Source organism: Stenella coeruleoalba (genome assembly GCF_951394435.1).
Source record: "Stenella coeruleoalba genome assembly, chromosome: 9".
NCBI lineage: Eukaryota > Metazoa > Chordata > Mammalia > Artiodactyla > Delphinidae > Stenella > Stenella coeruleoalba.
In genome coordinates this window covers 101,138,520-101,163,455 of record NC_137155.1, presented here as the reverse complement: position 1 = coordinate 101,163,455, position 24,936 = coordinate 101,138,520, and the positions used below count along the sequence as shown (strand labels likewise).

At 45.1% G+C, this 24,936-nt stretch overlaps 1 long non-coding RNA gene and 1 pseudogene across 2 annotated transcripts in view; both read left to right on the top strand.

Annotated features, from left to right (window-relative positions):
• Positions 1-6,082: 6,082 nt before the first annotated feature.
• On the top strand, positions 6,083-8,974 carry LOC307191715 (vacuolar protein sorting-associated protein 26A-like; annotated as a pseudogene). Its single transcript, XR_013831766.1, has 4 exons — positions 6,083-6,715; positions 7,023-7,196; positions 7,359-8,392; positions 8,904-8,974. The product of XR_013831766.1 is annotated as a vacuolar protein sorting-associated protein 26A-like (transcript).
• Positions 8,975-11,834: 2,860 nt separating this feature from the next.
• LOC307192059 overlaps positions 11,835-24,936 on the top strand; it is a 192,987-nt gene continuing 179,885 nt past the window's right edge. Inside the window, exon 1 of the long non-coding RNA XR_013829950.1 lies at positions 11,835-15,589. This is a non-coding gene — a long non-coding RNA (uncharacterized lncRNA). The remainder of the gene's footprint in view (positions 15,590-24,936) is intronic.

Below are 24,936 nucleotides of genomic sequence, written 5' to 3'. Positions count from 1 at the left end.
GAGAGAGAGGAGAAGCCTGTCTTGAGCTTATTACAGTAGACTGGCCTGGGCATTTTAACTTCTGAAACCACACTATTTGTAACAGAAAAGGACCCAGCAAAAGCTAAATAGCTTCACAAATCTGGGTACAAACTAGCCAAAGATTTGTTTCAAAGGCACAGGTGGAAAAAAATAAGGTCGTTTCATGAAAGCTCCATGAGTCCAGGGCATTCAGAAGAACCTGGGAATTCACTGAAGAAGGAGGTCGGGTCTCAGGCTTATTGAAGCCCCCAGGCGCTTTACACATTCCACATCATTTTTCCCAGAGCTCATTTGATAGCGAAAACTGTAGAAACCCCCCAAAGTAGCTCAAATTAAAAAGCAAGGCAAAAACAATAACAAACAAATGTATTGTGGATGTGATCGAGATATTCTGGGCAGTGGAGACCTTGTCCGACCCTCATCTTGAACCTATATTCAATGTTACATCAAACGACCCAACTCCAATTGCCACAGAAAAGCCAGGTCTAGCCATATAGCACATCAGTGAGCCCACAGGTTTTCTTGCTACTTCTCTGAAAAGTGACATACAACACCCAACATTTCTATTCTGTTCCCCAACCCACATCTCCTGGCCGCCAGCAACATCATCTTTTTCTTCCTTGTTCCCTTTTATCTCTTGCTATAAAGCCTCACACATACCCTCTATTTTTCTGACAAGTTCAGCTCTGGCGAGCTCTGTCCACTAATAACCTGGAACGTAGCCATCAGTCCCACTCCTGCTTAGAAAGCAATTCAGTGACTTTTGTTTCCCCCTCACTTGTGTCTCCTGAGATACACAGCAAGAATGCAAAGAAGCTTATCAAAAGTCTGTTCAACCAAAACAGTTCTATTTGGTAGGAATGGGGAGAGGGAGTGAAAAATCGGAAATCTTGGTAGTAATTATAGAGTTTTCTTTATTTTCTATCAACTTTACATATTGGACATCTCAGGAAACAGAAGGAGCCTACGAGGAAATAAAGGGGAGTAGAGACAGGCTTCACGTGAACTGTACCCAGAAAGTCTGAAAGTGAGGCCGGGTCCTCTGAGTCTCAGGGGTCATCGTGTCTGTCACCTCTGCTGCTCCCCCCTCCCCTTTCTCCCAACAGTTATCCTTAGCAGCCCATGACCGTACATGGCTGTCAGAGTCTATGTGACCTTACCTGTGAGCCCTCTGTCCTCTGATGGGTGTCTCTTAGCTCAAATTTCCAAGAGTGTTTGACTGGCTCAGCACATCCTGGGGATTTATCCCCCTGGGAGCACGTGGTCGGCCCTGGTCTAAACAGCTGTATCAGGAGAAGGTCAAGTCCTCTTTTTCAAACAGGAAAGGAGGGGCGTGGGCAGGGTTCTACTGTCACAGACCATAAATGGCCCAGGAAGCAATGAATAGCATCTCTGGTACACACATGTCCAGCTGGGAGGTGACGAGTGAATTAAGAAAGAAATGTTGCACCACCGCAAAAGTGGATACAGCCGGGGAGAAGATGATACACATTGCTTTACTGTTTTTATTTGTTTCATATTGTGTTCCTCTTGATGATTTCTCAGACTCTTGACTGTTACGCAGAGGAAATTAAGCTGCAGAGTTCCTGCACTGGAAAGAACGAGACTCTATTCTCACGGGTTCCAAATAAAAAGCACCAGAAGCCAATACAGACAATGTGAAGTAATAACTGTATCAGAATTCTATGCGTCCCTCAGTTGCCAAAGATCACAGTTATCAATCAGGGAAGAAGAAAAGGTGTGTTGCACTAAGCCTTGCGTCTGCGTGCTATTTCTATGACTGTAGGACACATGCTATGACCCGGCTAAACACTGCTGACCACTCTTTTCTCTGACCAACTGCAATCCTGCAATGTGGCTGTACTCATGTTTCACACCCCCTGGTATTTTATGCTGTTGTTTCCTGTCTCATCTGTGAAAATCCTCTCTCACTCATAAAAGTAGCAGTTTTTTTTTTTTTTTTTAAGAACAGTAAACAAGGAGTCCAATGCCTATGAAATACATAAATAAACCTCAGCACCGAGGAAAGGAATAGATAGACTTAGGGGTTGAAACTTACTGAATAACAAAATGCATTACTATTTATTTATACATTTTCAGTTTGAACACATTTTCTTGCTTTCTACCCCCCCCCCACCGTGACTACAAATGCTTTGCATATAATCATGGAGCTCCATTTCCTCAGTTTAAAAAAAAAAGGAGAAATAGAAACTTAGGTATCTACCTTAGTAGCTGTTATGAAGATGAAATAAGATAACATTCAGGAAAAAGTTGTGAAAAGCGGAAGGACAGAGAAAGGCATCTCAAACTGTTGATGGCCTCTTCATTTCATTTAGGACCTTCCAGTCTTCAGGCCTCAAGTTTATGTCAGATATTCATCGTGTTTGTTTTTACGCTAAAGTGTGAAGGACTCCCACTGGCTTAGAGTTTCCATTGAGTACATTTTACTACAGAAATGCCTTTGATTTCTATGCCCAGGGATGTCTTAATAATGGCAATCACTTCGCCCTGGCTCTTCCTAGGGTTGAAATATCATCAGCAAGTAAGAGCTTGACGGGGCTCTGAAACCTAGTGAATGTCCTCAGTTTTCACATAATGAAAAAAAAAAAAAAAGGCCCAGAGGGCTGCAGCCACTTCCCTGAGACTCAACCCAAACAGGAGGCACAGCTCAACCCCCTTTCCCTCAATGCCACATTCCTCCACCGAACGAGTTTTTCCACATCTGAACTCATACATTTGAGATGACTTTAGCAAAGGCCCCATGCAGCTGCATCTTTTATTTTATGAAAAATAAAATTAAAAAATATGAACTTGTTCTGCTGCATTCACATTTGGTCAGATATAATTTTTAATTATCTAGTCATGTCTAAATATCTTATGTCTTCTTAACTGCATTTGAAAATTTCATTTAAAAAAAAAAGGAAGACGGAAGTGTGGGATTAACAGACACATACTACTACATATAAAGTAGATAAACAACAAGGTCCTCCTGTATAGCACAGGGAACTATATTTGATATCCTGTGATAAACCATAATGGAAAAGAATCTGAAAAAGAATATATATATGTATAATTGAATCACCTTACTGTACTCCTGAAATTAACACAACATTGTAAATCAGCTACATTGTTCAATAAAAAATTGTTTTAAATTTTAAAAATAGAAAAAGGAAGATAGAGACACTTGAAAGAGCATTATAATCATGTGGCATGAAGACAATTCAAACTTTCTAAGGCCCTAAAATGTGGGGAGGGGATGAGTGAGGTGTCAGATAACTTTCCTCCACCTCTGCTGACTAAATATAGATTTCCAGGCCCTTAGTCAAAAGTAATATGAGATTTGGGATCTACAAAATTCCAATCCCTCTGTTTCCTTCACAAGATACAAGATGAGAGATCATTAAAATACTGCACTTGAGGGACAGCTTTTGACTTAAAACAATCCAACCTGTTAGACCAGAAAAACATTTACTTCTCATTTACTGCCCTCTATTCCTGGTTAACTTATGCATGAGCTTATCTTTGTTTTATGCATTTTACTGAGAAAGCGAGAGGACAATGAAAAATTTAAAAATCAATAAAACATAAACCAAAATAACATAAATAGATTTTCACTAATATTCTGGAAGTCATTAAAGCAATTTATGTTTCATGCATTCCATTAAACTTTCTCAAATTCTCCAGGATGATTTAGATTCTGGGTAGCTAAAAGAATTTACATATATATTTTTTTATTTATATGGGTTTCTTTTCCTATTTCTTTCAGAAATTACTAACCACACAAGGAAGCTCCTTGTTTAGCATGAAGAACCATGGTTGGCAAGACAAACCCTGACGAGGACACACCCTCGGGAACATTAAATACCACTGAAGCGTCCTTAGGCTGATACAGCATGTGGCCCTTGACTTTGTGTGCAAATAAAGAAGACAGACGTGAAACAGCCCTGGTTCCATGGAATCTGGCAAGTCTGGGAAGCAGGGAACGAAAATTGAGTCTTGACTCTCTCACGAACTACTCATACCCTGTTGGGTCTCAGGTTTTATGAAACGAGAGGATTGAGCAAAATTACCTGAGCAAAATTATCTTTGGTTTTTGTTTAATTTTTTAACTTTCTAGACAATTCTATAGGTTACATTCCATTTACAGTTATTACAAAATATTGGCTTTTAAAATACAGAGGATTCTCTTGAAATAATACCATTTGCAGCAATGTGGATGGACCTAGAGATTATCACACTAAGAGAAGTCAGAAAGACAAATACCATATGATATCACTTATATCTGGAATCCAAAAGAGGACACAAATGAACTTATCTACAAAACAGCAACAGACTCACATGCATTTTTTTAAATCTTAAGAATTGCCTCTATTAAGGGAGGGCATCAGGAAATATGTAATAATCCAGGAAAGAGAGAATGAGAAGGTAAGAAAAAAATGAAGCAACGGTGGGCAAACTTGGGAAATAAATTGGAGAAAAAATAAAACTATCACAGAAATTAAGGGGAAACTGGAATAGGAACAGAAGCAAAAAAGATACTGGCATACATCTGCAGCTACATGGATGGACCTAGAGATTATCATACTAAGTGAAGTAAGTCAGAAGGAGAAAGACAGATACCATATGATATCACTTATATATGGAATCTAAAATATGACACAAATGAACTTACCTATGAAACAGAAACAGACTCACAGACATAGAGAGTAGACTTGTGGTTGCCAAGGGGGAGGGCATACGGGGGAGGGATGGATTGGGAGTTTGGGATGAACCAATGCAAACTATTATACATAGAACGAATAAACAGCAAGGTCCTACTGTATAGCACCGGGAACAATATTCAATATCTTGTGATAAAGCATAATGGAAAAGAATATGAAAAAGCATGTATACATATGTATACCTGAATCACTGCTGTACGGCAGAAATTAACACTACACTATAAATCAACTGTACTTCAAATAAATTAATTAATTAATAAACAAAATAAAATAAAACAAAGAGGATTCTCTCTAATGGGAAAAACAGGCACTCCCACAGAGGATGACAGATGTCAGTGGTCAGGATCAGGGAAGCTGGGAATTCAGTAAGAGCTGTCGGCTGAGGTCCTGGTAGGTACAGGGATCAGAACAGGTAGAAAGGTCTGAAATTCAAGCCAAAAGACAAGCTGGAGAGTGGTACCTGCAACCCGGAGTTACGATGGACACCTTGTCAGGTGAATTCTAGATCTGTGATGTGCTCACTCCCAGGCCAGGGACGGTGGCTGTGATGTGCTCACTCCCGGGCCAGAACGTGTGAGGGAGGAGAAAAGGCAGGACGTGAACCACGTTATAACAGCGATAATCGCAATTCCCAAGCCTCGCGAGTGCCTGTGATGCCCAGAGCAGCTTGTGAGTCACGGCTGATCTAACCACTAGGAAGGCCTCCTAAGGAGAGGAAGTCGGTGATTCAGCTGTGTCCCCAGACCCGGCAGGGAAATCCTTCAACCCGTGAAAAGGAGGAGGAGGTGCTTAATTCCAAAAAGAAAAAGTGCAGACTGAGGAAAAGTTTGGAAAGTGGGTGAAATGGCCCATGAAGCGAAGCTCTGCGGATCTAAACTGGAAGGGGCAGGAAAGAGTGGGAAATGAGGAGTTATCTTGGAGAAGGGAGATCATTAAATTGGCTTTTGTTTTCTGTGAAAGGGGGAAAAAGGAACAAATGAGAACCTTTCGATTTAACAAGTTATCACTTATCAGAATGTGAATTTTGGAGAACATACATTGGAGGGAAAAAAGAGAGACAGAGAGGCAAGAGTGACAAAAGAAGATATGAAAAAAGACTGAGAACCAACAAGAAGAGTGGTTCACAGAGATTTAAAGAGTCCTGGGGAGGGGAAGGTAGGAGGGTAAAGCAATACTGGGAGAATGGTACCAGCTGGCCTTTCTTTCCTGGATATGGTCTCAAAGTGCAGAGGAGCATTAAATTTTGTACTAAAGATTGAGAAAAACAGGAGCCTGGGCTGGGAGTTCTCCTGAAGGAAGAGGAGTGAAGTGCGGGGGACGCGGCGGTGGCAGCACCGACAATGGGTTTTCTTGGAGGGTTGTTTGGTCCCACGTGTGAGATCGATGTTGTCCTTAATGATGGGGAAAACAGGAAAATGGCGGAAATGAAAACGGAAGTTGGCAAAGTAGAAAAGCGCTCTCTTTTCTGCGATGGAGAATCTGTTTCAGGAAAGGTAAACGTAGCCTTTCAGCAACCTGGAAAGAGGCTAGAACACCAAGGAATCCGAACTGAATCTGTAGGTCAAACTGAACTTTTCAATGACAAGAGTAATACTCACGAGTCTGTAAACCTAATGAAAGAACTAGCCTTACCTGGAGAACTGGCTCGGAGCAGAAGTTACGACTTTGTATGTACGCAAGTGGAAAAGCCACGCGACTCATATCGGTGCCAATGCTGCTTAAGGTATTTCCTTAAAGTGACAACAGCAAGAAGACTGACAGACTTGGTAAAGGAATATGTATGCCCTTATTGTTCACCAGCCTGCTGCCTATCCTGATGTCAACAACTCTGTTAAGATGGAAACGGGCACTGAAGATTGTCTACACGTAGAATTTGAATATAATAAATCAAAGCATCATTTAAAGGATGTGATTGTGGGAAAAATTTACTTCTTATTAGTAAGAATAAAAATCCAACACATGGGGCTTCCCTGGTGGCGCAGTGGTTGAGAATCTGCCTGCCAATGCAGGGGACGCGGGTTCGAGCCCTGGTCTGGGAGGATTCCACATGCCGCGGAGCAACTGGGCCCGTGAGCCACAACTACTGAGCCTGCGCGTCTGGAGCCTGTGCTCCGCAACAAGAGAGGCCACGATAGTGAGAGGCCTGCGCACCACGATGAAGAGTGGCCCCCGCTTGCCACAACTAGAGAAAGCCCTCGCACAGAAACGAAGACCCAACACAGCCATAAATAAATAAATTAATTAATTAAAAAAAAAATCCAACACATGGAGTTACAATTGATTTAAAAAAGAGATCACGGGAATTGGACCCAGTGCCACAACAGAAACAATCGCTAAATATGAAATAATGGATGGTACACCAGTAAAAGGAGAATAAACTCCAATAAGACTGTTTTTAGTGGGATATGACCCAACTCCAACAGTGAGAGATGTCAACAAAAAATGTTCCATAAGGTATTTTTTTTTTAGGCTACGGACATGCAGGCTCAGTGGCAACGGCCCACGGGCCCAGCCACTCCGCAACATGTGGGATCCTCCCGGACCGGGGCACGAACCCGTGTCCCCTGATCGGCAGGCAGAGTCTCAACCACTGCGCCACCAGGGAAGCCCCATGAGGTGCTTTTTAATTCTAGTCCTTGTTGATGAGGAAGACAGGACGTACTTCAAGCAGCAGGAGATCATTTTGTGGAGAAAAGCTCCTGAAAAACTGAGGAGACAGAGGGCAAACTTTCACCAGAGAGTTGAATCGCCAGAATCACAGGCATCTGCTGAGCCGCCTGAAATGTGAACTGAATAGGAGAAAAAAAGAAGAAAAAACCTCCTACATCCGTTGAGATTTAAGCTCGGCAGGTTAAAGATGGTCGCAGCGTGCAGGGCGGGGGAAAAAGCCAAAACCCCATTTACGATAGCCTTCCTTTATCGTACAGCGCTGAGTTTATTTTATGGCATAAGTAAATGTTCTTCACGTATATACATATTTAAAAAATGCTTTCTTTGAAACACTGGAACTTTCTTAAACTGCCGTGTTGTTTTTTTCTTTTTTAACTGCACACTTTCATTTAATGATAAGCACTCAGCTATACATCAGCATAAACATTAAAGATTTTCATGTGAGTAGGTTGGTATTTGTAATTTTGCTTTCTTTCTGCATAATGTTGATGACAAATTCTTTGCTTCTCCTTTTTCATGCTAATGATTACCTCTTATTCTCTACATGCAAAAAATTAAATATTGGGTGTTCAAATAAAATTAGAAAACCTGAGTGGCCTGTACATCCTGCAAAGATTTAAAACATGGCATTTCAGTATTTTTGAAAACTACATTTATGATTTTCCATACATGTTTGAGAAACGCACACAAGTGTTTTACTGCAGGTGCCTCTGAGTCCACCATTCCATGGCTTCCTGAATTTTGTTCTCTTTGAAGTCTTCTGTGATGTGAATTTAAAATTTTTTTCCATAAGAGATTATGTGGCATGTCATTGCAGCTTTTTTGGGGGGGTGGGTACCAGATTAAGTAACCATTTTGCTACTACTAACTGATAGGTACCACTGTATGTTTTCTGCAATGCGGAGTTGACGCTATGTTGGCATTTTAGTTTGTTAAAACTATATAATTTTTCCATAAATACTTTGAAAAAAAATTTTCTGGTTTAATGAATCTTTTTAGCACACATATGCAAATATAATTTTCTTGCAAATATTCTCTTCCCTTTTCAGGGGAAAATTTGAGGATGGGGGACCCAGGAGAACAGGTGAAGTATGTAGTTACCCAGATCTGGACAATTTCATGTTTGTTAAATTGGAACCTTGACTAGTTCAAACTCAAATTTAAACTTCTTCATCCACTCTGTTTAAATTTTTTAAACATTAAATTCAAGTAATATTCAAACCCTCTACAAAAGAAGGTTGCAGTCATCTGTTTTTATGCTATGCATGGGGTCTGACTGCAAATACACTAAATGTGGGGTGTAGGAACTAAAACGAAGCCTGTTGTGTGAAACTACTTTCACTTATGGTTCAGTGGTTTTTGTACCAATATTTTTGTATACACTTCAGTGCAAGTCTTGTCAGTTAACCTTACTTTACGAGGAAGCTAAGTAACTCAAATTACATTTCTTTAAGCCTGTTTTACTACTACGGCACTTTGAAAAATGGTCAGTAACCAACTTCTTAACTGGCAAAAGGTTCCATGTACCCTGTGCTGAAGCATCTTTTTTTTTTTTTTTTTTTGTGGTACGCAGGCCTCTTACTGTTGTGGCCTCTCCCGTCGTGGAGCACAGGCTCACGGGCCCAGCCACTCCGCGGCATGTGGGATCTTCCCGGACCGGGGCACGAACCCGTGTCCCCTGCATCGGCAGGCGGACTCTCAACCACTGCGCCACCAGGGAAGCCCTGAAGCAGCTGTTTTAAATGTGGTTATCTGTATGTTTTCCTTCATGTAAGTGCCTGTTCAGAGTTTCAAAATTTTAAAATGCCAAATATTTTCATGGTCACTTCCATGTAGTAATCTGGAAAATATTCAAAGAAAAATTGAAAATCAATTGTATTGAACCATCTTCAAACTGTGCCACCATGATGTATAATAAAGAATTTGAAACAGAAAAAAAAAAAGATTTAGAAAAAGTTAGGAGTAAGTCTAGAGGGCTGTTGAGTTATAGAAACTTGATGTCACTGATTCCAGGGCTTTGCTAGGCGAGGTCCCCCAAACCACTGATTCTAAAGTCTGGGCATTAAATTTATTGGTGAGAAAGACAGGGGGAGTCCCAGACCCAACAATGGCTGAGTTAAGGTCATGACAAACCAGCTTCACACATGTAATTTTCAAAATGCAAAACAAGTTGATAATCTGAAAGCCCTAGAGAACAACCCGAAGTGAGCAGATTTTGTAGAGGACAGGGTTTGAGGTAGCTGCTTCAGCTAGAAAGTGAGAGGAGATTTCTAGAACTAAAAAAAAAAAAAAAAACAGTAGGAGAGCCTCAAATTCTGTGTATAAATGCTGCCCAAATCCCTGGGTGCCCCCTGAGGCATGCAAATACTAGAGAAATTCAAGGTGATCTAGATAAGGATAAAGGAACACAATTACATGTAAGTTGCTGTTTACTTAATTGCCTACCTTAGTGAGAATCGACAGAAACCAGTCTCCCCCCAACATTCACAATGTCAAGGATAAAATTCAAAATTACTCAACATACAAAGAAATATGAAAACGTGACCCATTCTCAACAAAGAAGCACAATCAACACAGATCAGTCCCCAAACGACCCAGATGTTAGAAGGCAAGGATTTTAAAAGTGGCGATTACGAATGAGGGCCATCAATTAAAGGAAAATGGGACTCACACAACGAATGAAAGACCGCAAATCTAAGCAGGGAAGATAGAACAAAGTGGGAATTCTGGAATTAAGAATACAACATCTGAAGTAAACCACTGAAGTTGCAAACAGCAGAATGGATAAGACAGCACAAAATGTGAAAACTCAGCGATAGAAATGACTGTGTATCTGAAGAAGAGAGAGGAAAATGAAGATCTGCAAAATGATATAAAGTGCCTAACATACGTATAATTGTCATCTCAACAAATGGAGAATAGGGCAGGAGAAAACATTGGGAGAGATAATGGCCACAAAATTCCCAAATGTGGTGAATTTAAAGATTCAAGATGACCTTTGAACCCCTAGCAGGATACACAGGAAGAGAACCATGCCCGGGCATGTAACATTCAAACAATGAAAACCAGAGAGAAGATCTTGACAGTATATAGAGAAAAATGGCACATTACACACAGGGACCAGTGTAGCAAATGACTACTCACTTCTCAGTAGAAAAAACCGAGATGAGAATTGAGTGGAATGCCACCTTTAAAGTGCTGCAGAAATAGAGACACAGGTGTAGAGAACAAATGTATGGACACCAAGGCGGGAAAGGGGGTGGTGGTGGGATGAATTGGGAGATTGGGACTGACATACATACACTATTATGTATAAAATGGATAACTAATAAGAACCTGCTGTATAAAACAATAAATAAAATTAAAAAAAATAAAATAAAAGTGCTGAAAGATGCTAACACATGTATATGGAATCTAAAAAAAAAGGCTCCGAAGAACCCAGGGGCGGGACAGGAAGATGCAGACGTAGAGAATGGACTTGAGGACACAGGGTGGGGGAAGCTGGGGCAAAGTGAGAGAGCAGCATGGACGCATACACACTACCAAATGTAAAATGGCTAGTGGGAAGCAGCCGCATAGCACAGGGAGATCAGCTGGGTGCTTTGTGACCACCTAGAGGGGTGGGACAGGGAGGGTGGGAGGGAGATGCAGAGGGAGGAGATATGGGGATATATGTATACGTATAGCTGATTCACTTTGTTATACAGCAGAGACTAACACACCATTGTACGGCAATTATACTCCAATAAAGATGTTTTAAAAAAAAAAAAGGGCTGAAAGAGAAACCAAAATCTTTTCAACTCAGAATTCTCTAACGGGAAACAAATACCTTTCAGAATAAAGGCCAAGTAAAACTGCAGGTGGGTCTAGCCAGTATTATTTCACAAAATGCATACTCCTGTTGAACCAAAATGCTTTCTGTTGACAGAGTCTTTTGTTTTTAAGGCCCTGAAGGGAAAATGACAGAGACCCAACCTGAACTGAACCCATAGGCCATATCTTTGCCATCCCTGTCTCGTGGTGAAATAAGCACTAGAAGTAGAAAGCAGAAGTGAATAGGAAGAAAGAAGCTAAGTTCATCAGAAAGAAACTTTTACCACTTGGATTATTTCTGGTTCAAAACCTCAGGAGCTTCGGGGTGTAATCTGAAACCTGCCCCCACATGTGGAGGGCAAGGAGAGACCACTCCAGACTGTCAGGGGGGCAGTTTTAATAAGCAAGGGGACTTGGATCTCGGGTGGCCCCAAGACCCGCAGATCTCCTTACCCGCCCGCCAGAATCCTCAAGTTTATAGATAGGCCTTAACTGGGTTCGGTCACGTATTCAGGCCAGGTGGTCTCAACAGCAGCTCACTCTCTCAACGCTGTGTCCTTGGAACGGCTCCCACTGTGGGAACAGTAGGCAGACGCAGCTTCCAATAATTTTGGAATACAGTTGAGCGGCTACACATTAAAGTTTAAGTTGTCCATTCTGCAATACTGAGATGTATCAGTAACCCCACCTTTTACCACGGAAGACTTTAGTATCTTTCAGACTGTGAAAAAGAAATGCAAACATCTTGTATAAATAATAAAACTGCAGCTCTTCTTTCTATAAAGGTTATATTGGATTTTAATAAATTCCTTCTACAATGGTATGTAAGTTTTCCAAACCAAAATTTTAAACGTTCACATTGTTTAGTGATATTATTGCAAAATATATTTTAAAAAAACCCTACAAAACCCTACAATATATTATAACCATGGAAGATTTAAGTGGAAAGTATAGTGAAAATAAGAATCATTCCCTCTCCTAATACTGAGCTCATCAGAGTTAACAGTGTGGTATCTTTCCTTACTGTCTTTTCTCTTCACATGTGTATTTCTGTGTGATTAGTAGCATAAAGTGTATACCATTCATTTTGTATCTTTTTTTAAAAAAAAGAAAGCAAGAGAGTAAGGCACTTAGTGAGTTTCCAGAAAGTCTCAATAGCAGACCAGAGCTGGCAGGAGTCAATAAGCCCTGGTGGGTGCAGAGCCCACCCCTGTGGAGTTGCCCCAGGTAAGCTGCTCCCCTGGTCTGTGGGTGGCACCCAGCTGTTAGGCCCTCTTGCAAGTATCTGTAGAACAGCCCTCGCTGTTGACTGGTGCTTGACCAGTGCTTGACCAGTGCTTGACGGATACGTTCAGTGCGCCCAGCACCAGACTGACACGGAGTAGGGGAGACTGCAGGATCCCGTGGGGACATTTTACTTTCCCAGTGCCAGGTGGCTGTCACTCTGGACCAGTGGCTCCTGCCCACACCAGGGATGACAGTTGGATTGGTGCCCTCTGTGGTCCGTGGCAGCTATTAGCAGATGGTCGATGACCCCACAGTCAGGGGCAAGGAAGCTACAAAAAGGACCTTTCTTTTCCCAATTCTGGGGGTGTCAATATTTGAGAAGGATCCCAGAGGCAAAAAACACATCCCACGATGGCTAAACTCAACCACTGAGTGGCCACCCGAAAAGAGGAAGACAGTAAATGTTTCCCAAGGAACGTCTGCCCAAGAACAAGTCATAATAAAGTGCCCAACAGAAACGGCTGTGACAGTCCTCAGTAAATAAACAACGCGAGAGGGAGTCCAGCTGAAACGGCTTCCGGAGAGGTTGAGGCTCTTCCGCCCAAGAAGTGTCCCAACATGAACCCTCCCAAGAGCACATAAAATGGAAACAAACACTTCAAACGTACAATAAAATAAACTGATATTATTAAGTTTGATGCTTTACTAAAACTATTGAAACCTAAGTCTCATGTGGTCCGTCCAGTACTTTCCAATGTCGACTGTTAACCCCTGCTCTGTACGTGCCCCGCATTCTCTCCTGAACATTCACTAACCCTCCATCCCAGCACTGCAGCAACCTCCAAAACCAACTACCAGCTACAATTTACAGAATGCGAAGGCAGAGGACAACCTAACTAGATTCTTCTTTGAGGAAGGGGATTGGAATTTTTTTTCTCCCAGCAGATGGATAATCATAACCTCCCTTTAGGCAATGGGGACCATCAAAGATTTTAAAGCATGAAGGGTGGCGATGACTAGAGCTGTGTTCTAGAGAGTGAAAGCAATCTGCAGATTTGTACTTGGGTTCTTGGAACTTAGGAGTTTACAGTGTTTGCTAAATAAATGCCTGCCGATGATTGTTTATTGAATTAATATCATTCAACGGACCAAGCATTTGTTGGGCACCAGCTAGAGGCACAGGGTGACCCCTAACTCATGACTAGAGGTTTTCTAGTACATTCTAAATTGTTGTTGTGTGTTTGAACGCTTCCCGGAAAGTTTTGCTGTCAATACCCTGCAGTATTGCCAAGAAGCCACTTTACCATCGGAACCGAAGGCAGTTTAAAAAAGAAATTACTGAATGATCTTCTGAATGTCTCTACTACATACTCACTGATGAGTGAAACTTTATTATCTTTAAAGTCTTATAATATCAGCGACACCATATTAAAAAGACATCTCCTAAGGATATTAAATAAAGTAAACGTGAAAAGTGTAACTACTCGAATCATAGTTAATGAGACCAGAGATCAAGACATGAGTCGCTGATTCAAATATTTCACTCAGGCCTGAACGGAGTAGAAAACGCTGGTTATCACTTAATTGAAATAAAAGTATTCAGTCCTGAATCCTTATGTTACATAACAGACCAGGAGTTCCCTTATCCACCAAACGCATCTAATACCATTACTCACTTCAGCTCCACATATGTCCAACAGCCAACAAATAGGTATTAATGAGAACAATCTGTTAATAACACGCTAGTAAACACATGCTTCTCTGCATATAAAGAAGGTAGAAGCAAAACCAGGCGTAGCAAACACAAGACAAAAGCTCAGAGCACAGATTCAGGTAACATCAAATCTAAGATCCAAAGTACTTGCCTTCTTTCAGTTAAAAAAAAGAAATGAGAAATACTCTAAAATATTTTTAAAGCACATTGATACACACACGGCCGCGCAGCTTCCCTGTGTAACCCAGGTAAGGAATTTCCTCGCAAGCTAAGCACTACCTAAGGTGAGAACAGACTGGTGAGGCAGAAAAGAGGACAACTGACCATGGCCAAGCAAGGCTGTGCCGCGCACGAGATCGCCGTGGAACCGAGACCTCCGTGGGGATCTGCTTCTCTGCGTGCGGACAGAGATGCTTCCCTGGGCATGTCCCTCCCGCTCTGGGCCACTGGAGAGGTTCTCAGAACAGCTCCTCAGAGGGCCGCTGCCCGCCCCTCTTTCCTCCGAACGTCAGTAATTTCCTGGAAATCATTCCAGGCACGCAGCGGCCCATTAAAGTTAATTACGCACGTGTCCGTGACACCGACAAGAGCGTGCGCCCCGGGCAGAGCCCAGAACGCTTCCCGGGAAGCCCTTAATGGAAGCTCCGGCGCAGGTGTCGCGGGCTGATTCCGAGAGGCCCTGCCTCCCGCCCCCCGGCTGACCTCTCGCCCTCCCCGAAACGCGGCAATCAGTGGAAACAGCTGCGTCTGCCAGCAAGTCGGCCGCGCCCCGGGCAGCCCAGAGCAGTTGCACCTGCAGAGCCTGGCGTTGGCTTTGGGTCGATTAAACACAACCTGTTCTCACAAACCCCCGCGCCCGGTCCACCGACAGGACTCAAGGACCCCCTCCCCGGCTGAGGAGGGGCCGGCGGCTCGGAATACGCAAACCAGCGCCTGTCCACTCGCCCGCAAACTGCAGCCGCCACCTGCTCTCCAGGTTCCCGCACCAGCCCCTCCGTCGCGGGTCCCTTACCTTGTGGCCTTTCCCCGGGGGACATCTGACGTTATTGGAGGCTCCCGCTGTCTGATTCATGTCCGGAGGAAGTTGGAGGCCGATTCTCCACCTTTAAAAAAGTTCCTTGGCGCGTGGAGGATGGCAAGGTGTGCGTCTCCCAGAGGCGAGGTGGGTCCTCCCTGTGCAGCCACGTCCGGGCGGCGTCCCCACGCGGCAGGTTTCCGTGGGGCCCCCCGCCCAGGGATGCTAAGCCCTGCAGCCCGAACCGAAGAAGGAGAAGCAGCTGCTGGGACCCGGAGGAAGCCCGGCCGGCGCCGCCTGCTCCGAGGGCGCTCGGCCCAGGGCTGCCTTCCTGGGAAATAGTCCAGGACTCTCCAGACCAGAAGCGCGAGCAAATCCAAAAGGCGAGCTCCGAGGTGGGGCGAGGAGGTAAGTGTATGGGGAGGGTGGGGGCGGCAGGACTGAGCTCTTCCACCCGAGTAAGGGGTGGGGAAAGCCGCGGAAGCACGAGAAGCCCGCGCCCCCCGCCCCCCCGGGCGGAGCTGCGGCTGCAGGGCGCGTAGCGCACGGGCTCGCGCGGGCCTCCAGCACCGACCTTCGCACACCCCTCCACGCCCTCCAGCGCCGCGCCTGCAGCCGCAGTCCGTGCGGACCAGGCAGCCCAGCCGGCCGGCACGGCTGAATTGAGCAGGGCCACTTGGAGGGGCGGGCACCCGCTCTCGCCTGCAGCTCGTGCCCCGGCTGGAGCCGCCAAATCTTCCCGGGATGGTCGGAAGGTGGCAAAAGAGGCTCTGCCGGGCGCCACTGCACGGGGAAGACGAGGCAGTGGAGGGGGCGGAGGACGAGCTGGGACGGTATCCAGGCTCCTCGGCAGAGTCCCCACCAGCTACAGCTCCCGGGGCAGGCGCTGCACGAGGCGGCGGTCTGCGAGGCGCCATCTGCGTGACCCGGGCCGTGCTGGGGGGAGGGCAGGAGAGTGCATCCACTTCTTTCTGAAGTGAAGTATTTGCATGTCCCCAGGGTTTTTTCTTTGTATGTTCTCCTCCGTCTTCTTTCTTTGGCGCCTGGGAAGTCGTGGTCTAATTAGGCAGCCTTCGGGTAGAGGTGGAAAATTGACCCTTGGGAACTAAAAATAAAGAAAGAAATCAAGAAAGGGCACCTGGTCCATGAAGACTGCATTGCAACAGTTAGAATCACAAGTCTGAACAGTGGACCGTTAGGATACAGCCATGTTATTTAGCCAAATGTGAAGTTTTGCCTAGATTTCTCTAGGTAGTGGTAGTTTGAATATTCTGTGTGGAAATGTCAAGGCTCATAATTCGGTTTCGATTTCCCAGTCCCACAGCCTTAGTTTCATCATGTGTAAAACGAAGGACGGAGTTGGTTTCACCTGTGGGAACCAGAGCTGCACAGGGAGTTGCTAACAGAAGCACATCTCCATATGGTGCCCCTAGAACAGTAGAAGGGAGATTTCAGTCTCAGGTGTTGGCTGACGTTCAGTCATTGCTTTAATAGTCCCGAGTCCAAACAGGAATCGTCTCTGTTTTGTAAAATAAGTTATCATGTACCGTCGCTTTTGCCCACTGACAGTTCAAAGGTGACTCGTGACATTTCTGTTCCACAAATGTGAAGGCACATTTGGGGCGTCTGAGTACCGCAGTGGACCCGGCATGGCTGTGGAGGCAGGTGTCGGTCTGGAATCTGGGCTTTGCTTTCCCTGGTGAATATCTCTGCGCAAATTATTTCTCTCATTGATTTTACAGCTCTGAGGTAGGTGTTACCGTGCTGTGTTCTGGGTAAAGACACTGGCTCCGAAATATTGATGTGTAGAAGGGGCTTAGCAAGGCCGTAGGCGTCATCAGGTGGCAGGGGTCGTTGTTACGGCTGCCTGGAGCGACTGGGGGCGTTTCACACTAACACATATGCTCAAGTCCACTCTTTTCTGGAGGTAAAATCCACAAGTGGGTGGCGCCCTGAGGCCCCGCAGAGTTTCCCGCCCCCGCACTGCTCCACTCTCAGCCTCCAGAAATTCATCACAATTCCCACTGAGGGAGGGTCCTTCGGGTTTGTGTCTCCAGGGAAGCAGATCTCAGCCCCACCTTCCTGTATTCACTCACCTCTGCAGATTCCTGGGAAGCCCAGTGCCCTGGCGCCTCCATGCTCTTCTGGGTCCAAGAAACATCATCGATTTTCAGTGCATTCAGGTTTTCCTTGTTGTAAGGATGGGAGTGATGACCCCTAAACTCTTTCCATGTTGGGGCTGAAACCAGAAGTCTCTGAGTGTATCTTTTTAGTCTTGGGGTCTCCTGTTGTCTTTTTGTTTAAATATTCTTTTTTTTTTTTTTTTTTTTTTTGGCTGCGTTGGGTCTTTATTGCTGCGTGCAGGCTTTCTCTAGTTGCGGCGAGTTGGAGCTGCTCTTCGTTGCGGTGTGTGGGCCTCTCACTGTGGTGACCTCTCCTGTTACGGAGCACCGGCTCCAGAGCGCAGGTCCCAGCAGTTGTGGCACGTGGGCTCAGTAGTTGTGGCTCGCAGGCTCTAGAGCACAGGCTCAGCAGTTGTGGTGCACGAGCCTAGTTGCTCCATGACATGTGGGATCTTCCCGGACCAGGGCTCGAACCCGTGTCCCTTGCATTGGCAGGCAGACTCCCAACCACTGTGCCACCAGGGAAGCCCTGTTTAAATATTCTTACCTCACTTTATCTCTCCTTCTCTCATATTATACTATAAGAAGCAAGGAAAACCCAGATGGTAACTTTTACAGTGCTCAGAAGTCCCTTTAGTTAAATAACCAAGTTTATTAGGTAACATTAGAAAACCTCTTCTGTTTTCAGCATAACTGGAGACTATGCTATCACTAAGCATAGGATCCAATGGAATCCTTGGGAGGCATTTCAGAAGCCACCTTCTATAACCCATATCACTATTCTTTTAATCTTATTAAAGTATAGTTGATTTACAATGTTGTGTTAATTTCTGCTGTACAGCAAAGTGACTCAGTTATACATATATTCTTTTTTGTATTCTTTTCCATTATGGTTTATCACAGGATATTAAATATAGTTCCTATACAGTAGGACCTTGTTGTTTATCCATTCTATACATAATAGTTTGCATCTGCTAATCCCCAACTCCCAATCCTTCCCTTCCCCACTCCCCTCCCCCTGGCAAGTCTGTGAGTCTGTTTTTGTTTCATACATAAGTTCATTTGTGTCGTATTTTAGATTGCACATATAAGTGCACATCACTATTTTTTAATGATTAATTTGAAGGTTAGAAAATTCACTGTAGTGTGGCCAGCTTTACTAATGAATCGTACTTTGGGGATAGTAAAATTTGGAGCTTACAGATCTGGCCGTATTCATTAGTGATCCATTTTTCAGTCCTGAATAAACAATACTGTACAAAAGATCACACTGTGTCAGGCTTGAAGACGAAAATAAGGATACAGGCAGAAGTTTCCCAGTTCTTTTCCTTCCTCCATTGCTGCCCACTTCCCAGACCCTCCCCCATCACTGGGACACCCGTGAGCTGTGTACTTGCTACTCTGCAGTGCAGCTGCTGTCTTCCAAGTCCCCCAGGCATCTTCTCAACGGCCCTGAAGTTGGAGCAAACACCAACCACCCCAGATTAGGGCAATAGAGGAGTTCTCCAAGGTAAAATGTGAACCATCAATCCACACTTCTCAACGTCCTTCCTCCCAGGAGTCAGGAAATCAGTACCTAGAACGAACGAGTCAAATGTGACATAGGTTTTACCAGGTGAAACACAGCCTCGCATTATTGGCTGCCTTCGGCTACTGTTTCCTTGCTTAACAATTGTCTGTTTTGCTTTTTCTATAACTTGAATTGGGAATTTAAAAACAGACAAGTGCTGATATTCAGTATCTGAGGGAAGAGTGGAAACCTGGGCCTAGCCCTGGGGTTTCTGCTAATTGCTCCAGGGGATGAGCTGTAATGTCGCTATCAGGCCACCACCACTGGGAGTTTTTACATCAAGTTTTAGTGGCCATTCCATGTTTCTGACGGTGAGATTTCAAGTTACCGGTCTCTGTCTTTTAGCTGCCCACTCTTCACACCACGCTAAGCAAACGACAGAACAACAACAAAACGAGGTGACACGTTGTGCATTGTATTTGATTAAAATTCCTATCTGTAATCATCTCTTTCAGAAAAGCGGGATAGTTTTAGTTTACCCACCTGCGATGCAAACTGGCATCCAGCCTTTACAGCAGAGAGAGGCAGAAGCAAAAAACAGGGACATGTTGAACGTGTGACTACACGCTGGCTGTCTCATCTTTAGCTCTGGATCTGGGAGAAGAGTGAAATGAATTTATTGTAAGTCATCCTCTCTCATCAGTCTAGAAGCAGGACTGAGAAAAATACATTCCGCCTAGGAGCAATCTTCCTATGATGCCACCTACCACCTCCACAATTAATTTAGCATCAACATTCATTAATATTTATTGAACACCTACTGAACTTTCAGTGGGCCCTCTGCAGAGCTGATGTTTCTGCAGAACACTGAGACCAAGCACATATCGGTCACTCTGGCATCTGGGGCAATTCTGGGCGATTCTGGAATGCTCCTAAATTCTGTAATGCCATGAGAAAATTTCTGGCACGTAGTGTGAAAGCTCTATCCTCCTAGGAGCTACGATGGATATTCATATATTTGCAGGTACATCATCTATTCCTTTGCAAGTCAGTCCAGAAGAATTTATCATGTTGATTGCTTTGGCGCTTTCAGCCCTTATTAAAATGAGTTGGTTATATAACCCCAGGCTGTGGAGTAGTCCAAGTCTGCATTTTGCAAACAATGACCACCAATTAGAAGCCTGTTCTAAACACCCTGTTCTACAGAATCTGTTCTTCTTCAGTGAGAGACTCATGTCATCACATCCATTACCTGCCCCTAGAGTGTGCCCACCCTGGCCCCCTTGGCTCGCTAGGGCTTCTTGCAATGCTAGCTCTGCTCTTATTTGAAACTTAACTGTCTTGTACCTTGTTTCCTTACTTCAAGTCTATTGGGTCTTCCATATGATGGCCTGATTATTTAACTTTTAAATAGTCTGTTCAATTTATTTCATAAAGAAAGAAAAAAAGGCTGTTAGAAGCTCAGGGTGGGGGACTTCCCTGGTGTCACAGTGGTTGAGAATCGGCCCGCCAAGGCAGGGGACACGTGTTTGAGCCCTGTTCCGGGAAGATCGCACATGCTGAGGAGCAACTAAGCCCATGCGCCACAACTGCTGAGCCCCTTGTGCCACAACTACTGAAGCCCCCACGTCTACAGCCTGTGCTCCGCAACAAGAGAAGCCACCGTGGTGAGAAGCCCGCACACTGCAATGAAGAGTAGCCCCTGCTCGCCACAACCAGAGAAAGCCCGCACACAGCAATGAAGACCTAACACAGCCAAAAATAATAAATTAATTTTAAAAAAAAACCTCATAGTGGGCAGTGACAAGGCTAAATAGAGCTTCTTGGCTGCCAAGAAAGGAGTCTGTCCCAAGATTTCTGTATCTTCTTGCAAAAGTCAGCAGCAAGGGCTCCCCTGGTGGCGCAGTGGTTGAGCGTCCACCTGCCGATGCAGGGGACACGGGTTCGTGCCCCGGTCCGGGAAGATCCCAGATGCCGCGGAGCAGCTGGGCCCGTGAGCCATGGCCGCTGAGCCTGCGCGTCCGGAGCCTGTGCTCCGCAATGGGAGAGGCCGCAACAGTGAGAGGCCCGCGTACTGCAACAACAACAACAAAAAAAAGTCAGCAGCAAGGAGTAGGTATTTTCACTTTGTTAAAGCTTTCACACATAGCAAATCCTGACCATGAGCTGTCTTTAGGTCTTTCTATGTGGCCTTGATGCTGGAGAGAGGCATCCAGCATGGGGCTGGTGGATCTCTGCTGCCACGTGTCTCTAGCAGTGGCACAGGCTCTGTTGGGGCCCTGACCATATCCAGTTGGCCGTTTCTGTCCCTACCGGCCTGGCTTCCAATGGCAAGTACCTGTACCGATTGTCTGAGGGCTTTTTCTGCGCTCTGATCGGTGTGTGGCAGGCTAGAGGCGCCATGGATTTCACGCCCCTGCCCGCAATCCTAACCAACTCGACAACGGGGCTTGGAAGATGAACACCCCAGCCCTCAGCCTGGGATAAGATAACTCTGTATCTCACAGTCCCCATTGCCCACGTGGAAAGTTGATTAACAGTGCACCCCTACTGGGTCCCTTCCGTGGCTTACGTGGTGGCCTTGAGAGAGCCCGGGCCAACCTCCAGCTGCAGGGCGGGACAACAGCTGGCTGAGGCCCCAGCTGCAGGGCGGGACAACAGCTGGCTGAGGCCCCAGCTGTTATGCTTCGGAATCTGTCCTGGCAGCTGTGCAACATCCCGCCTCCCTCCCCCCAGCCAGGAACAGAGTGTGGCGGAGACGGTAGCATCTCTTGGGAGATCGGAGACCTCGCTGAGGGCCAACTTTCATTCAAAGACTCTCTGAAGAGCATCCATGGACCCAAAAAGGCACCCAGCTTCTCTCCTGCACTCGGATCAGACTTGCACTGTGGTCTGGTAGCTTCCAGGCCACCCTCGCTATTTTCCTTCACACAAGCGTTTTCCCTCATCAAGTTTTTTCATGTTTAACACCAACGTGGAGTCTCTTTCTTGAGGAACGGGGCCAACACAGCTCCATTCCCCACTCTCCTGGTGGTGTGTCTGGAATCATCTTCCAACTTAACTACTGGTGCCCCATAAGCCTTTAGAGTCTATTTCTAGGGGGCCCCAAACTAAGACGCATGAGGAAGTACAACCTAACAGCCATCGCCTCAGTTCAGTTTTATCATGTTATAAAATCACAGAATAATTAGAACTACAAGAGGTTTCAGAGGGGATGTAGCCCAGCACACTCACGTTTCATAGGAGGGAGAGAAATCAGTTCACCTCTCGGGCGGGGCAGAGGCAGGAGTGGAAGATTACTTCGGATAATGACTGTGAACTTAAGAGTTGTAGACGGGCGCTCTGTGTTATGAAAGGAATCATTCCACGTAACTGATACAAGATAAGTTGAACAGGTAGCTCTCTTTCACCAGCACAGATGCTGGCAAACCAAGCTGGAAATCCCAGGACACAGAGCTAAGGGTTTGTAGATTTCCTTGCAAGGTGAGTGTCTGGAGTCTGGAGAGGGAAGGTCGTTTACTCACCTACTACGCACAACTGTACTTGAGATGTACTTAGAAGCTGGTGTGAATAGCAGTGTTGAAGGAATTGGTATCTATTTCTTAGTCAGTATATGCCACCCGTTCATCTGTTACCCAATAAGGGTTATGTGAATGGTTTTGACGTTTGCAGGGGTGACATAATATTAGGAAAACTTGGGAAATCATGATCTCTTCCATTTCCTGGCCCCAAATACACCACGCAGCCGTGATTAAGGGAATCCCTTCCTATTTGCCTTTTTCCTTGATAAGTAAAATCCGCAATCACAATTCATTTGCATCGGTCTGGTATATGGCACTCCTGAAACTATGTGGGTGCCTTTTGAATTGATTGTGCACGGTCCTTCAGGGTACGAAATTATTATTTCCAAACTGTGTAAGATGACAGAGTTCATTCTCCGGGTCTTATTATTTTAATTTGATGTTGTAATCGTGCCAGGTGAATTCAGCAAAGTGACCTTGAGTATTGGCACTTCGTTTCTCTTTCCTAGCTTTTCATCATCTACTGCACTTCTTGGCCCCTTAGATCTGCCAGCTCTGTGTTCTCTCCGACCGACCCCACATACCTTCCCTTCCCCCATGCTGCATTGCAGGCTGCTGCTGCCCACACTGGGAACAGTTTCCTTCATCCGTTCTGGCCACGACTCTCTGGCCCCTCTTCTTCAAACCGAGACACATGCACGATTTCTGCACACCTAGGGCAGACGCCCTAATGTATTGACTCCAATGCATTAATTCCTCAGTAGTTTATGTCAAATTATGATATTGATGGTGTGTATGTGTATAGATACACATGTAGATACGTGTAGATACAGGTATAGCTCAAATATGACCTTAAACTGAAAGAACCTGCATCTCTTAAAGTAATTGTCACTATGCCCACTGGGAGAACTGAAATGTTTCAGTGCAGAGACATAAAAATTTGCTCTAATGGGATGTACTTTTTAGGGAAATAAATGAATTATTCCACTTTGAAAAAAGTAGTCATTGAGGCCCTTTCTTCTGATAGTGGTGCATCTGGCTGGACTCCTAGTCCGGTTAATGATTTTTGAATTCTAGTCTAAAGCTTCATTAGGTGGAATCTTACTAATTTGGCAGAAGTCTGAGCTTGTTTCGTTGGTATTCTCTGTGATGAAGAGGTTGACTGAGCAAATCAATAGTGCAAACAAAACCCAACTCCTTAAGAGAAACGAATGTTTCAAGCAATGTAGCGTATCAATTACCTTTCTTATCATGGCAAAATATACAATTCAGTGACATTAAGTTCGCACACACATCACAGTGTGTGCGAACATGGCTACCCTCTAGTTCCAGAACTTTTTCATCATACCACCTGGAAACCCTGTCCTGGTTGTAGAGATCCTTTCTCGGGAACCCACAAGCGTGTTTGTTGCAGCATTGTTTGCGATGGCAGGGAGCTGGGAGCGAGCTCCGTGGTCCTTGCTAGGAGAGTAAATAAGAAAACTGTGTGGGCGCACTGGAAGTACGATGCAGTGGGGAAACCGATGCTTGACTTCTCTACAGGTTATCAGACAAATTCCTTCTCCCTCAGAGGCTGTAGACATCATTTGTCCACGTTATCGTGTTAATGGCTGATGCAGGATTAGAATCTGAAGCTGTGTTATGGTTACAGATTATTGCCAAAAGAGTAGTTCAGCACAGCCAAGGTTTTCATTTCAATTTCCTCAGAGTCTCCTGCGGGCAACACAATGACTCAGAGATTCAGCTGTTTTCACTGTGCCGCTCTGTCTTCTCCACGTAGGGCTTGCGGTTCCCGAATCTGGGACCAGAGGGCTCATGCTTCCTTGTAGCGGGAATTTGCATCTCTGCTCAGAGCCCGCTGGCCAGAATTAGTCCTGTGGTGCAAGCCTCCTGCACGAGAGTTGGGAATTGTATTTTTTTTTGGTGCTCAGAAATGAAACAAAGCAGGTAGTGGTGAGTATGAGCAAAGGCTCCCATACCAGCAATCTTTAAGCCAGGTTCTTCTTCCTTAATAATGCCACTTGTAGGTGAGCTCTCAGCATGTACGTTCACTGTCCTATTAGTGGTGCAGCCCTTCAGAGCTGTCCATGCAGGAGACTGGGAGGTGGGGGTCCTGTGGGTGCAGGGAAGGTCAAGGTCACAGGCAGGAAGGGCATGTGGCTTTGCCTTGAGGACTCAGGAGGATTTCAGGAGATAAGGAAAATGGTTCGGGTTATTCTGAGCCACGGGCATCACTTAAGGAAAGGTGAGGGGGAGGAATTCTTATAGCCCGTCTTGGTAAACCAGGCAGGTCGGTCTAATTCTAGCAAGATGGTTCTGTAGAGAAAAAGCAGGTCGGATCTTTGAATGCTTGACTACAGAGCCTGGACTTTATCTCATGGTTAACAGGCAGGAATCGGTTTGCTGGCCACTCGTTCTCAGCAGGAAAGAAGAATGTGCTGTTTGGATTCTCTAGAACCAATTTCTTTTTTTTTTTTTTCCGTCTCCCTCCCTCCCACCCTCCCTATCCCACCCCTCTAGGTGGTCACAAAGCACCGAGCTGATCTCCCTGTGCTGTGCGGCTGCTTCCCACTAGCTATCTATTTGTATTTGCAGATTCGG